This window comes from Lissotriton helveticus, chromosome 3_1 (assembly GCF_964261635.1).
Source record: "Lissotriton helveticus chromosome 3_1, aLisHel1.1, whole genome shotgun sequence".
NCBI classification, from domain to species: domain Eukaryota; kingdom Metazoa; phylum Chordata; class Amphibia; order Caudata; family Salamandridae; genus Lissotriton; species Lissotriton helveticus.
The window spans coordinates 764,504,950-764,520,774 of NC_136061.1; positions in this window are offsets into that span (position 1 = coordinate 764,504,950).

Sequence of the window (15,825 nt, forward strand, 5' to 3'; positions counted from 1 at the left end):
ACTTCTTAAAACTTTCCTTTTCACCACCTCATACCTTTAGATTCCGTCTCACATTCTTTTCACTGCTCCCCCAGCACAGCGCCAAGAAACCTAATGGTGTTAGCCGCGCTTAAGAAATTTATTTAACATAACATAACAAACAGGCTATTGAGGTACTTCCGCCTGAGCACGGGGGAGTGGGGGTACCAGACCTAAAACTCTACTTCTATGCGGTACAGCTCCGTAGCCTAGTGGAATGGCACCAGTTGGAGTCCGGCAAAAATTGGCTTTTCCAAGACCAGGCAGTGGTGGGAGTGCCCCTACAGGGGATCCCTTTCCTCCCGAAGCATCACCCCCTAATGTAAATGCATCTCACATCACCGGCACGGTCATGTATGCGTGGGACCGGGTCGCTACCAAACACGAGTTGACGTCCTTTCCTTCCCCTTTGACACCACTATTTGCTAACCCCGACTTCACCCCCGGCCTCGACCCCAAAGCCTTCACAGTGTGGCGGCACTCCCCTTGCAGATCGCTAGGGCAACTTTTTAATCTGGACGGTATCCTTTCATTCCAGCAAATGAGAGAGGACTATGGCATCCTGGAGAGTGATAGGCTGCCTTATATGCAGATCCGCCATTGGGCGCTTCACCCGCCGGTGAAGCCAGGTGCGGAACGTCATCTCACTCTGTATGAGAAGTGGCTAGTCACGCGCAAATCCGACAAAAAACTAATCTCCGACTTGTACCAACACCTCCTTGTCACCAACCACTATACATACAACGCTGGCCGGTGCCGATGGGAGCGGGAGCTGGGGAGGGCCCTTACACCCAAAGAATGGTGAGGCATTTATCATAGAGCCAGACACTCTGCATATCACGCAGGCCTTACTGAAACCCTAACAAAAGTGGCCACTTACTGGTACCATACACCTGAACGCCTTCATCGCTTTGACCCCCGCATTAGCGACCGCTGTTGGAGAGGATGTGGAGAACTAGGTACGTTAGAACATTTGCTTTGGAGTTGTGATCGCATACAGGAGTACTGGAGCACTATCCTAGACGACATAGATTCACACCTAGATACCCAACTTTCCTAGCATATATCCTTCTAGGGCCGCCCAACGCCTTGATGTACCCCTTGAAATCACGGAGAGGCCGCCTCATCGCTATTGCACATGGGGCAGCTACACAAAACATCTTAGCACACTGGAGGACCACACAGGCCCCCTCACACTGGCTGCATAGGCTGTGGATGGTGCTCGGCATGGAGAAACTGTCGCTTGTGCTGGCGGGTGGGGGGTAATTCCTGGAGCTATGGCGGCCCTTCCTGACTACTCACAGGGGAGTTCCGAGAACTGAGCTGCCCACGATATCTGCACGTTCTGCGGCTGGCTGATACCCCAATCCCAGAACTCAGGGAACGTACACTCCCGCGAAGGGCCACGACTTATTGATTCTTATCCCTTCTCGAAACCCCCCCCCCCCTCTTTTATTTCCTCCGCGTGGGGTCCTTCGTTTGATATGTGAACAAAGGGGGGCGGGTGGTGGGAGGTGGGAGGGCATGTTGTTTTGTGTATCGGTACTGTACAGGACCTACACAGCTGACCAGCTCCTAGAATGTGTTGACTGAGATTGTCTTTATTGATGTGGAGTCTGTATTGCAAAGCCAGAAGAAAGATTGAGGTCTTGTTGTTATGTTTTCTCTGACATTTCAATAAACAGATTTAAACCATAAATGTAGCCGAGAATTAGTTTTAAAAAAAACAACACACTATTCCACATCATTTGATGTGGACCACACAACTTAAAGGTTTTGCGGCAGTTTTACTCTTAGTTCTTTGTGTTTACTATTAAGTCCCTTTCCTTTTGGAAAAAGTCTGAGAAAAACCACATGCCCTCTCCAACTTGTGGCTCCTTAGATGTTACTCTATGATATGTATTGGAAATTTGCAGACAAAGATCTAATGAGGAACATTCATAGGAGGCTGCTGCAGTATCGCCTTCGTCTGAATAGCCTAATTTGGATCCGCATTCATATTTTTTCACCGCACATTGACACCCCTCGCTGCAAAAGTCTAGAAAACGTAACTTGTATAATTGGCACTGTTCAAGGTCTATGTTTAGAGGTATGGGCAGTAGGTTTGCTGGTGCTTAAGAAGCACAGAACTATGTTCCCGGTCAAGATCAGTTGGGGCATTTTTCACCGCCATTAAAGTACCATCTATAAGGCATGCCCCACAGTGATTGGCATCAGCAAGGAAGAGTGCAGCAGCAACTACACAAGTTAGAAAAGTGCTGAAAATAACCTGAGTGTTGTCGTTTGTTAGGGTGGTTAAGATCACTTTCACAACTTGCAATCCACTGGATCCAATCCATACCATCTGGACAAATGTACCAGTGAAGTGTGATATCTGCAGCAAAAGCTAGCTATCAAATGTGTCCAAGCCTCACAAGCAGGGGGATCTGCAACCAAACCAAAAAGTACGTACAAAAGTGTGCCAATTATGAACTTTTAAAGCCGCAAACAGTGAGCGTAAAACCATTTTCCTACAACTCCAATAGAGACCGGATGTGCACATTCAATATATGGCCTTAACATTCACAAGCAAGTTTGGCCATTCATTGTTCAGAGTCCTGCATTTCAACCTAAAAGTGCATCTGGAGCATTTGTGATACACATCGCAATAGTGACGGTACAAGCATTTGAATTGCAAATTATCTATCACTTCTCCACTTGCAAAAATCGGGCCTGGCATACACTTCTATTCGTCTGCACTTGGACACTATTGCAGCCCACATGTAGTACAGGAAACACTCTTTATTCTAGGTCCCGTTTATCAAAGCTTTCATGGAAGGACTCAAATGTGTTATCCCACCCAAGACACCACTCATCTCTGTTTGGAACCTTAATGCTGTCTGTAGTAGTTCATACGAGGATCCATGAGCCGGTACAGTCATGCCCCTTACAGTTCCTTTTATGTGAAGTTGTCTTCCTTGTGCTATTATATCCTTAAGGTGTGTCTGCAAACTGCAGCCCCTCACTTTATAGGAGTCTTTGGTCCAAGATCATAACAATAGGGTTGTCTGTAGGACTAACCCCAGGTTCCTTCCCAAGGTGGTATTCCCCCTTAACTAAACCATAGAGCGCCCTGTTTTTTTCCCCTCTGCCACAATTTGAATCAGAAATGGGCCCTTCGCACCTTACACGTCAAGCTTGCCCTCATGTATTACATTGACAGAACCCGGTTCTTTCTCAAGACCGAGCAACAGTTTTTTTTTTTGGTTTGTAAAAACTCACAAAGGCTGTGCTCTGTCTAAAGTAGGCATGGAATGTAAAGTGTATCCAAACCTACTACATTAAGGCTAAGAGAACCGTACCTGCCTCTCCCAGACTGCATTCCTCATGAAAGAAAGAAAGAAAGAAGGAAGCCCCCAAGGATTTCCTGGGAATTCCCATTTCTGATATTTGTATGGCAGCTAATTGATCCACTCCAAGCATGTTCACCAAGCATTACTGTGGATGTTGTAGCATGCCAACAAGCTAGAGTTGGTCAAGCTGTTCTAAGAACCTTGTTTCAGTCTTCAACAACATCAACTGGCTAACCACAGCTTGGGGGGGGTATTGCTTTAAAGTTTATGAAGAGCATGGGTATCTACAGCCTGCCATATAAACCACACATGCTATGAACGTCATCTGTTACTGATCCTCTAAGCATCTGTACTTGCATGTAGTGCATCCACCCACTTCTCCTGGAAGTGTTTGGTTGTTGCAGACATTAAGTTCTTGACTTACATACTTAAACTATTTGTGTCCAACTTTTTGTACGGTCACCAAACCATCCTGTCTACTGCTCTATCCCTGTACGCAGTGCTGTGTGGTAAACAATCTAACAATGAAGATGGTGCCTCTGCGCATTATCAACTGCTGGAACGGTCGCTATACTTAGTGACTTGGAAGAATCCTTTAAAATTGTGAACATCCAACTACAACACTAGATGGCAGGAATATGCTGAGCATGTGAATCTACAGCACTACGAACAGTTGTTTACACAGTAAGTAACATTTTTTTCTTGTGCGATGTGCAATAAAATTAAAAAGGTCTTCTATAACTTTTATTGCAAGCCTATGGCCAACTCATTTCGATTGTGGGATTTTGTTTTTCTTGTTTTGGTGGCCTATGTTTGCAATAAAAAATAAAGTAAAGTTTAGTAGAGCCCAAACTGCTTACTTTGCCAATAATATTTCATATTTAAGTTTTGAATGTCTGAGGCTAGTACCTTTAAATTAGTACATTTGAGTTTAATTTAGTTGTCTGTGCAGTACTTTCAGAAAGGCATGTTTAAACAAAAGAATAAAATCCTAAGGCATTGGTTTTCCACACTTAAGCAAAGAAAAAAACACAATGGGCAGCCATTTGGTGAAGAATTGGCTTTTCTAAGCAAATTAATTTTTCCTGTGCATAATCACTCCTTGCTGATGTTCCTGAAACCATTTGCAGCTACTTCAACTGGGTGTTTGTTGTACTGCTTTCAACCCATTCAGCTGTCTTAACAAAACCAGGATTAACATGCCAATAGTGCCCACTAGGCAAGTGCTATTGGCTTTGCCAATGCGATTTTGCCACGTTGTACACCAGCTTGGCTAAAAGCGATGTCGAGGAGAGTGGAGTGTCATGAAGTTTCATGCAGTGGAGTGGCATCGCACAGTGATGGAGAAGGAAGTGTCGTGGAGGGTGTAGAGTGTTGTTGAGGGAGTAGACTGGAAGGACATTGAGTGGAGTAGAGTGGTGTATGGGAAGTTGCGTACAGTGTTATAGAGTAGATTATGCAAAATCATTTTATGACTCCATCTTTGCCACTCTACGATAGTGTCAAAGACTGAAGGGGTATAGAGTGGAGTAAAGTGGCATAGAGGAGTTGTGTAGAGTGGCATAAAGTGAAGTAGAGTGGAGGTGCATAGAGTGGAGTATAGTGTAGTAGAGTGGTGTGTCTTAGAGTGAGGTGATGTAGAGTGTTGTGGAGAGAGAGAGTGGAGGGGCATAGAGTGGAGTGGCTTAGATTGGAGTAAAGTGGCATAGAGGGAGTTGCGTACAGTGGAGTAGATTGTGGAGTGGCAAAGAATAGTGTGAGTAAGAGTGAGTGGTAAAGCGTGTCGTGAGGGAGTAGTCTGGCCATGGAGAGGCATTGTGTCTTAGAGTATAGTTGCATACAGGGAACTACGTATAGTGGAGAGGCGTAGAGTGGCATTCAGTGGAGTAAAGTGGCATGATCTGGGTTAGAGTGTAGAGGCGTGGATTATAGTGTTGCCTTGTCATAGTGTCTTAGTGGAATGGTGTGTAGTCAGCAAATAGAACGCAAGCAAGGAGTTACAACCACGAAGCCAGTGATAAGCAATGGACGAAATTGATTCCTAGGGAAGCTTTCAGAATGTCCGCAAGAAGTCTTTCGCAAAGCAGACAACTGATGTCTGGTAGGCTTGGACCTAAAGACAGCTGTAATTACTGAGAGGTATCATAATCCTTGCAAACATCAGGCTCCCTCCGTAATCTATCTGGACAAAGGGACATGTAAATTGCACACCATGAGCTTGACAACTAGCACTTACTGATTGCGTGCAAGGAAGGCACGTATCTTCTATAATACAACAGTAATTTTATAACGAAATAGTTGTAGGATGAGTGAATCTATTTTCTATTGTGTTGACTCTATACATTCAGAAAATGTTAATGTACTGACCATCTCAATTTCCCATGCAGATGGTTACCGTTGCTTCAAAGTATGGTGTTTGTTTCTGTGGATGAAATTTGGATTGGAGTGACCAGGAATGGACGGTCCAGTGTGTTTTATCCTTAGATTTTGAAGATTATCGTTGCCTTTCAGTGCAGCAGGTCGAGTGTATCAAAGAGAGTGCGGCTGGGATGAGAAGATTTTACCACTCCGGATCACCAATGGAATCCTGCATGCTTGATTATGTGAGTGGCCTTTGTGGTGAGGACTTTGTGGTCCTAGAGATGGGATAGAAGGCCCTTGGTTATGAGCAGCTTTGTGAGCAATCTATATAAAAAGGGGGTTTGAATTTGGCGCTTGCTTCCGCAAGTACCGAGTGGAGTATTTTCAGCACTCTGCTGCTATAAACTAGTAGCTTTAAGTTGAATATATTCCTTGCTAATTTGTTCTGAGTGGCTCAGAATTTGCTGGTAGACATGGCAGGTAGGCCAGGAGAGAGGGAATTCGCGTAGTCAAGTTGAAATAGAATGGCTGTTCTGGGCAATCTTTGAAATGAAATGGCATGAAAGATACGAAATGTACCAAGGAGATGTTGTAATTTCAAGGTTTATGTAGTGAATTTTCCCATCCAAGAACACAAGGTTCAAAGGCTTTTATTCAACTTTATTGGAGCACAGGAACCCCATGTTTTAACAGCCACACAACAACAGTCTCCACTAAACATAACTGACCTAGAACTCCTCTAGGCCACTATCCCCCCATTCCACAGAAGACTTGACACACCAGGCAAAGGGTAAAGAAAGACTAAGTCACATCATAACACATCCCCCTTCTTTCATTACAATACATCTAAATGAACCCACCAGTGGCGGCGGGGGATTTCAAAGGGGTCAAGCGGACATACAGCAACACGAGAGGACATGAGACCCCACACAAAACACCACCCAAGGACCCATCGGGTAAACACACCAACATCTTCCCCAGGTGACTGATCAGCAACTGGCATAGTCATCAAGCCATCTGGGAGGCCTGCCACACCTTCATCTTCCACCAGCCCGACTTTCCCCTCGACCATCCACACCCTCTGTATTGTGCATCAGTGACTTAGCTAGAGACATCTTCGTAACATTCTCACTCCCAGTATCCCGTGCTGAAGTCACCTGGGACTCTTCTTCATTCAAGTCTGGAAAACACAAGCCTGATTCCAGCCCTGCCTGCACTGGAGTAACTCCACCTCTTTGAAATAAAGCCACCCTTCTCATGTTCGAGACTTGCTCATTTTCTAACTTTAACCAATTGCGGCCCACCTGTTTGACTTTGTATGGACCATGACATTTTGACAAACCGACCTCCCGCCACCCGGTTTGACTTTGACCCAGTCCCCCACCTGAATCACTCCATCCTTGAGAAGTCTGGGTCTGCTTTGGTTACTGACTTACCACAACTTCTCCAAATCCAGGAAAGAAACAGTTTTGTGTAGGTATCAAGGACCCCCTGGTAAGGATAGACTCCTGGGTCAGGGAAAACAATTTTTTGTGAAAAAGTATACGCCCAGGCAGACTTCGATTACAAGGAACTGGCTATTCAAAAGAACATATTATATAAACATTGGACAAGAAAATATTGCAAAGGACTGTAATGATATCAAAAAATATTTTTTAATTTCGATATTTAAAAAGAGATCAATAAATATAGGTCTATACATTAGATATACACAATAAAAAATTGTACATTATTTATGTGTGACTTTTCCTTAGTACATTATACAAAACCAAAACAATTTGATAATAAAAGATTTTTTTAAGTATCTCCGATTCTGCAGGGTTGGGCTGTGTGTGTCAACGCGTTTCGAAATTAAAAAATATTTTTTGATATCATTACAGTCCTTTGCAATATTTTCTTGTCCAATGTTTATATAATATGTTCTTTTGAATAGCCAGTTCCTTGTGCTCGAAGTCTGCCTGGGCGTATACTTTTTCACAAAAAAAAAAAAATAAAAAAAAAAAGAAACAGTTTTGTGCCAGGTTTCCTGCCCCTCATCTCAAAAGGCATCTTTCCCATTGCCGTATTGAGGGTGGTGCGGTATACCCACAACATATCTTTAATTCGATTCCTCACACACTCCACTGACGGCCAATTCCATGGTACCCTTCACTAATCTGCTGATTCTTTCCACTTGACCATTGCTCTGAGGGTTATACAGAGACGTACGCACGTGTTGCACCCCCACATGAGCAAAAATGTTTCCATGTCATCTGTTGTGAGCTGCGTACCATTATTAGTGATGAGTTTCACAGGCACACCTTCCCTCCTAAAGATTTCCTCCAATAAGGCAATGGTAGTTTTCGTACTGAAGTTTCTCAAAAACACCACCTCAAACCACCTTGATCTGGTGTCCACCAAGACTGCAGCAAAACTGTCTTGTCTGGTAAAAATGTGAACAGACCAATAAAGTCCATACTGACCTTCTCCTAAACCGAATCGGCCTCAGACATATGCAGCTGAGTGTCCTTGGCACACCCACCCACTTTCAACCTCTTCTCAGAATTTTTGCATTCTGCACAGTTCTCAACCGACCTCTTAACTTCAATATTCATTTTGGGCCACCACAAATTCTCTTTCAACCTTTTAAAGGCGAATGTTTGCCACATGTGACCTTCGTGTGCCAAACCGACTAACTTGGACCTTAGTGCCACCCCTGACAATGAGATGATCCATATTCACAGATAATTCCTCCACCACCTTGGAATAGGGTCTGAACGCATCAGAGTATGTGCTCTCTCATTTAACACCTTCCTTAATCATCCAAGAATTCCATCCATTCTTTCTTGGATAGCGAACTGTGCAAATCCACCAAGACCTCATCCACACCTGCCACAACTTCCTCAGTAACTAAATCACCCCCCTCACACATTTTATCAGACAACCTGCATAGGCAATTGGCTACTGTATTCTCACAATCCGGCAAAAAATCCACAGTGCAATCACATTCTTGTAATCCGACATCTAACCTGACCAAGCGAGCTGAACAGTTCTTAAAACCGTTTGGTTCTAGACCCTTTAATAGGGGTTTGTGATCGGTCCTGAGAATCACTCTAGAACCCCATATAAATGTGGAAATGGGTAGTCTCCCACACTACCTCCAATGCCACCCGCTCAATGACCGAATAGTTCCTTTCGGTATTTGTCAATGACCAGGACGCAAAGGCTACCGTTCTTTCCACCTGTTAGAAATGGCGATTTCTGGTTGGCTGAGGCTTGCGCCAAAGCCAGGCAGAAACCACCATTCTACGTCTGGGAAAGGAAGTCACCCGCCAAGATAACCCCTGCTCACACCCTTGGTAGCTTGGCACGAGCAGTCAGGCTTATCCCGGAGGTAAGGTGTAAAGCATTTGCGCTCGCACCCACCAGCGACAACATACCAGGCCCCCCACAAAAGGAACTCCACACAAGATTATATATAAAAATAGCCTTTGTATTATACCAAACACATTAGATAATAAACACACAATTTACACTGTGCCACTGGCACAGGTGGAATTTACAGGGGAATATGTACATAGGACAGGGCCACATGGACCACTGTCAGGAATAAGCACTTGGTAGAAATTAGCACTTTGTAGGAATAAGGCTTAGCGCATATAATTACTGTAGCACCAAATAGCAAATGTAGCGCACAACCAGTAACCACTGGTAAAGGGTAAGTACCGCCTACGCAATCCTGAACACTTTAGGCATATATCACGCAGGGAACCATGAACTCACTAGTATAACCCATACTAGATAAAACAACCTCCTAAGCATAAACATATGTCTAGAGGTATCAGAACACAGGGTGCGCCAAACATACTACACACAGTACATTTCCTAACACCCAAATAGCAATAGCACATGAATCATAACAGCACATAAATCAAATTAGGGTCCAGGTTGCGTCCCTGCGCCAAAACCTAAACGTAGCAGCTGCCCACTACTTGCTGGGCAGCTGAGGGACAAGAACAGGGCCTAAACGCTGCAGCTGGGGAAGGCCAAGTATGGGCGAAGGAGTGCGACTCCTGAGTCCAAAGAACAAGTCCCTAGAAAGAAGAACCTAAACGTAGCAGCTGCCCACTACTTGCTGGGCAGCTGGGAAGCAAATTGCGACAGGGGCTCTCACTAGCCCCTCAGGACAAAAACTGCGCCAACTGCTCGAGTCATCTAAGCTCGGCAAATAAATCATGTTGGAGCCATCTGGCTCTGGACCAAAGACTGCGCAAAACGTGGCAGCTTCGTAGGCTCTGCAAGGCAAAACTGCCACCAACCACGTGAGAGCCACGTAGGCTCTAAACCAAAACAATGCCCCAACACGTTGGAGCCCTCGGGCTCGAAGAATAACTGGAGCTTGACACTGCACCTGGCCCCACTTAGGTGAAGAAAGGCCCTGATCGTTGGAGCCATCCGAGGCTCGGGGAAGTCATTAAAAAAATGTTGGGGCGGCCCACTGCCTTCCGGGGCCGCCCTAGTCAAGTCAAGTCAAGTCAAAGAATTTATATAGCGCACTACATACCCAGAGGGTCTCAAGGCGCTTAGGAAGGGGAGGAGGATTACTTGTCAAATATCCATGTTTTAAGTTGCTTTCTGAATGCTACGTGGTTTTGGGTAAGGCGAAGGTAAGTGGGGAGTGAGTTCCATGTTCGAGCAGCCAGGTATGAGAAGGATCTGCCTCCCATGGTGGTCTTGTTGATGCGAGGTACAGTGGCGAGGGCTTGGCTGGAAGAACGCAGTTGGCGGGAGGGGGTGTAGAAGGACAGTCGAGAGTTGAGGCATTCTGGTCCGATGTCGTAGAGTGATTTGTGTGCGTGGGTTAGCAGTCGGAAAGTGATTCTCTTATTGACGGGTAGCCAGTGGAGGTCTTTCAGGTGACCAGAGATGTGTTTGTTGCGTGGGATGTCTAATATGATCCTGGCTGAGGCGTTTTGGATTCGTTGGAGTTTCTTCTGGAGTTTAGCGGTGGTACCTGCGTAGAGGGTGTTTCCGTAGTCCAGTCGGCTCGTGACCAGAGCGTGGGTGACAGTTTTCCTGGTTTCGGTGGGGATCCAGCGAAATGTTTTTTTGAGCATGCGAAGAATGTTGAAGCAGGATGAGGATACGGCGCTGACTTGTCTGTTCATTGAGAGAGAAGAATCCAGGATGACGCCTAGGTTCCGTGCGTGGTCTGTCGGGATGGGTGCTTTTCCAAGGGCTTCCGGCCACCAAGAGTCATCCCATGCAGAGGGGGATGTGCCTAAGATGAGGACTTCTGTTTTATCTGAGTTCAGTTTCAGACGGCTGTGTTTCATCCATTCGGCAACTTCTTTCATTCCTTCGTGTAGGTTAGTTTTGGCGGTGCTGGGGTCATTGGTGAGAGAAAGGATTAGTTGAGTGTCATCCGCGTAAGAGATGATGTTGAGGTTGTGTTGGCGGGCGATGGCCGCGAGGGGGCTCATGTATACATTGAAGAGGGTGGGGCTGAGTGAGGACCCTTGGGGTACGCCACAGATGACTTCAGTGGCCTCGGACTTGAATGGTGGAAGGCGGACTCTCTGGGTTCTTCCGGTGAGGAACGAGGTGATCCATTCAAGTGCTTTTCCTTGTATTCCGATGTTACTGAGGCGTTGTAAAAGGGTGCTGTGGCAGACTGTGTCGAATGCTGCAGAGAGGTCGAGGAGGATGAGGGCGACTGTGTCTCCATTGTCCAGTAGAGTTCGAATGTCGTCTGTTGCTGCGATGAGGGCGGTCTCACTGCTGTGTTTTGCTCGGAAGCCAGATTGTGAGGAGTCGAGGGATTTGTTGGCTTCGAGGAAAGCGGCGAGTTGGTTGTTGACAGCTTTCTCGATGACTTTGGCCGGGAATGGAAGGAGCGAAATGGGGCGGTAATTTTTGAGTTCGGTGGGGTCCGCTGTGGGTTTTTTCAGAAGGGCGGTGAGTTCAGCGTGTTTCCAGTTTTCCGGGAAGGTGGCGGAGTTGAAGGAGCAGTTGATGACGTCCCGGAGGTGCGGTGCTATGACGGAGTCTGCTTTGTTGAAGATGTGGTGAGGACATGGGTCTGTGGGGGATCCTGAGTGGATGGAGTTCATCAGGCGGATGGTGTCCTCAGTGGAGATTGGGTTCCAGTCATTAAGGGTGTTCTCGGGGGGAGAGTGTTCAGCAAATGGTTGGTTGGGTTGGTCTCCGGGTTGGTTGTCGAAGCTGTTGTGGATGTCTGCAATCTTGTTGTGGAAGAATGAGGCTAGGGAGTCGCAGAGGGCTTGAGAGGGGGTGATGTCGTTGGAGTTGGCCGAGGGATTGGAAAATTCCTTGACGATGTTGAAAAGTTCCTTGCTGTTGTGGGCGTTGTTGTCAAGTCGATCCTTGAATGCTGTTGTCTTGGCCTTTCGGATAAGTTGGTGGTGAGTGCGGGTAGCGTTTTTGAAGGCGTCCTTGGTGCTAGTGGTTGGGTCTTTTTTCCAGGCCTTTTCAAGGGAGCGGCAGAGCTTCTTGGACTTCTTAAGATCATCGTTGAACCATGAGGCCTTCTTGTTGCCAGGTTTGCTTTGACGTTTTTTCAGTGGTGCTAAGGTGTTGGCGGTGTTGGATAACCATAGGGTGAAGTTGGCGGCGGCTTGGTCTGGGTTAGAAGAGTGGGCTGGGGTGTTTAGAAGGAGCGATGAGGAGATCTGGTCGGTGGTGATTTTGTTCCAGTTTCTTTGCAGAGTTGGTTGTAGGTGGTTGATGGGTTTTGGCTTGTTGTAGGTGAAGTGAACGCAGCTGTGGTCAGTCCAGAGGAGATCCGTAGTGTGGCTGAAGGAGACATGATTGCTGGAGGTGAAGATGGGGTCGAGTGTGTGACCTGCGATGTGGGTGGGGGAAGTGACCAGTTGTTTAAGTCCGAGGTTGGCGAGGTTGTCCAAGAGGGTGGTGGTGTTGCGGTCGTTGATCTTTTCAAGGTGAAAGTTGAGGTCTCCCAGAAGGATGTAGTCTTTGGAGGGGAGCGCGTGAGGAGTGATGAAGTCCGTGATGTCTTCACTAAATTTTGCGCGGGGTCCTGGTGGTCTGTAGAAGAGGGTGCCTCTGAGTGTGGTCTTGGGGTCGATGTGGATCTGGAAGTGAAGGTGTTCGGAGTTGGCGAGGTTGGCGTCAGAGCTGGTTGAGATGCGGATTGATTTCTTATGGACGATAGCGATGCCTCCTCCTGTGTGGTCGGTGCGGTCCTTGCGTGTGATCTTATAGTCTTCAGGGATGGCAATGGTGATGTCTGGGGCGGAGGAAGCGTTCATCCATGTTTCTGTTAGGAAGGCGACGTCCGGAGAGATGGTGTCTAGTAGATTCCATAGGTCAATGGCGTGTCTGTGGATCGAGCGGGTGTTGAGAAGGATGCATTGTAGGTGGTTGGGGTCGGGAGTCTGTGGAGTGGTCGTAGCGGAGATGTTGTCGGTGCCGCTGAATTTGCAGGAGTAGCAGGAGAAAGGTCCATGGGTGTGTCCAGGAGCGGCTTGGACGCAGTTGGGGGCGCGACCGGGGTTAAGGGCTAGGAGGGTGGCGGCATCGTAGGTAATGCGGGAGGGCTGGGCAGAGCGAGGGGCAGGGGGACAGGCGCTGGGCGCGGGCCAGGCGCGGACGGGCGTAGACGGGCTTACCTTTGGCGCACCTTCGGCGTGTCCGTAGCGCGTGGACGCTGCGCGTGGGACCATCTGACATTGATGGACAGAGGAGGGGGCGGAGCGTGGGAGGGTCAGCAGCAGGGAGGCGGTAGCGGGGAGGAGGGGCGTGCCTGGGAAGAACAACACACAACAAAATGGAGGTCAGAGGGGAGGCGAGGCAGGGGCAGCAAATCGACTGTGGCACCGAGAGTGCTATCCTACTACTTGCAGGCTGATGAAAATAAAGCCAAAGTCGCGTGTACAATGCACAAAGCAGGGCGGGCGGCGCTCCGAATCAATGCGCTATAATTCCAGGTCAGTTACAAAGCAGAGTCTGCTTAAAGTCAAACAGCATTAAAATATCACTTAGGTAAATACTGCAGAGCGCAGGCGATACCGTTGTGTCCAGTTAGGGGTGCAATCACCAACAGCAGGCAGCAGTAATGGGAGAGGAGCGAGGGTGGGAGCAACCATGCACCCCTGACTCTGTGCCTTACACAGGCACTGTTAAAATGGAGAGGCCCGACTTACCGGTCTCTCCCGGAGGCGGCGAGCTCCTGCTCTGCCCGGTGCGGCGGTAGCGCTTTGCGGGGATCTCTCACCACATGAGAGCCACGCCTTCACAAGGCGCCTGGCCCGCTCCACCCGGTCCCCCATCTCGGGACCGGGACTTAGTGTTGGGGCAGCCCTCTGTCGAGCGGGGCTGCCCTGAAGATCAGCGCAGGCCATGTCTCCCGCCCAGCCCTCACTCACCGGGGCTGACGGGGCACTCCTCTACCTGGGCGGCAGTGGGCAGCATCCCCGGTCTCCCCTTCCACACGGGAGACTGGAAAGGGCGACAATGGCAGGGGGAAGTGGAAGTGAGGCAATCCAGGCCCCGCCCACAGTCAGGCGGGTGCGGGCCTGGCTTCCGGTTTTGCGGCGGCACCGGCATTTTCTTTCTCGGGGGCATACGAGAGGTAGGCTCCCTCGCCAGGCAAAACAAGCAAAGGAATGGGGTGGCAGCCGAAAAGTAAATAAATGAGCGGGGTAGGCACCCGCAGGGACTATAAATTATAAACTAAGACGCAGGGTGGGCACCTGCGCACTCGGGGGCATACAAAGGGGCAGGAGTGCTTCCCTCAGAGGGAAAATGACAGTGCTTGCCCGGAAATGAAAAATAAAGCGCTCGCAAGGCGCTGGGGCACAGACAGCACCAGGCCCCTAAGGAATGACCCCTTAAGCAACCAGGTCCTCCTAGGTGCAGAGGGCAGGAGGGTCCAAAAGAAGTCCCCCAGCACCCAGGCAAGGCAGAGGGGTCCCAGCACAAAGTCCATCAGCAATCCAGGGGCAGGGCAGGGCCCAGGGAGGCAAGCCTTCCCCTGGGCCCCAGCAGCAGCACGCCCCTGGTAGATTCAAGTCAGGAAACAAGAACATTTAACATGAGGTCACAGCCTCTTTTTATGCACCAAATCCCTTTGTCCCTAGGGTGCAGGGTCGGGGAAAACCAGACGCAGCATGTTCTGGAGCACTTTGTTTTGCTCAGCCCCTCCCTATTCACAGGACAGGCTAGGGCAGGGGTCTTCAATCTGTGGAGCGCGACCCCCAGGGGGGGCGTGGAGTTGAGGAAAGGGGGTCGCGCCTTCCCGTCGCACCTCTGCCTTGAACTTCTTCAATCTGGAATCCAGAACGATTACTCTACGTTTTGGATTCCGAGCAGTGCACCTCAAGGAGCGCTCTGATTGGAGAACATTGTCAAAGAATATCACGTCATTGACGACTGTCCTCCAATCAGAGAAACTACAGGATGCAAACCAGGAAATGCACCCTGAACTGGGGCCATAAATATGCACCTCTGGAGTGCTTCAATAATTGCTTGTTCCTGCGGCCTTACCCACCTGAACCCTTGCCTGGACTGTGCTCGTTGCTGCGGCTGTGTTGTAGCTTCTGTCCTCTTCGTGAATCTTCCTCGTGGCTGCCTCTTCCCCCGCCTTCCTCCTGATTGATGTGTGTGAATGCTAGGATTCATGTTTGTAATTGAGTGATGTTTGTGTGTGGATGGGGCGAGTGTGAGGGCTGTGAGTGAGTGTCACATACTGGTGCAGTCGATTTTCAGTGTCTTCCTCTTCCCTCGTGCATTAAGCCCCAACATTGTGAGCTTCCTTCTGATGGCTTCTTGTTTGTTACAGTGCACACTAAGAAAGGCTCTCTCTCTCTCTCCCTCTCCCAACACTGCCCCGTAAGTGTTGCACGGCTCCAGCAGTGTGTGTGTGGGGGGGTGGGGGGGCTGCTTTGGTTTCAAGCGCTACATAACTCGAGGAGTGCGTGCTTTCTCCCAGCAGCGTTAGAAAGTACTTTACCCCAATTCAGAAGCAGAATCCTTTGTGTTTCGGCAATTACCAAATACTCAGTAAATATCACACCGATTTTGAGAGTAACTGGCCCTTCCGAATATTGTGGATGATGCCTGCGCATCAGTTTATGTCAACAAGTTCCATTGG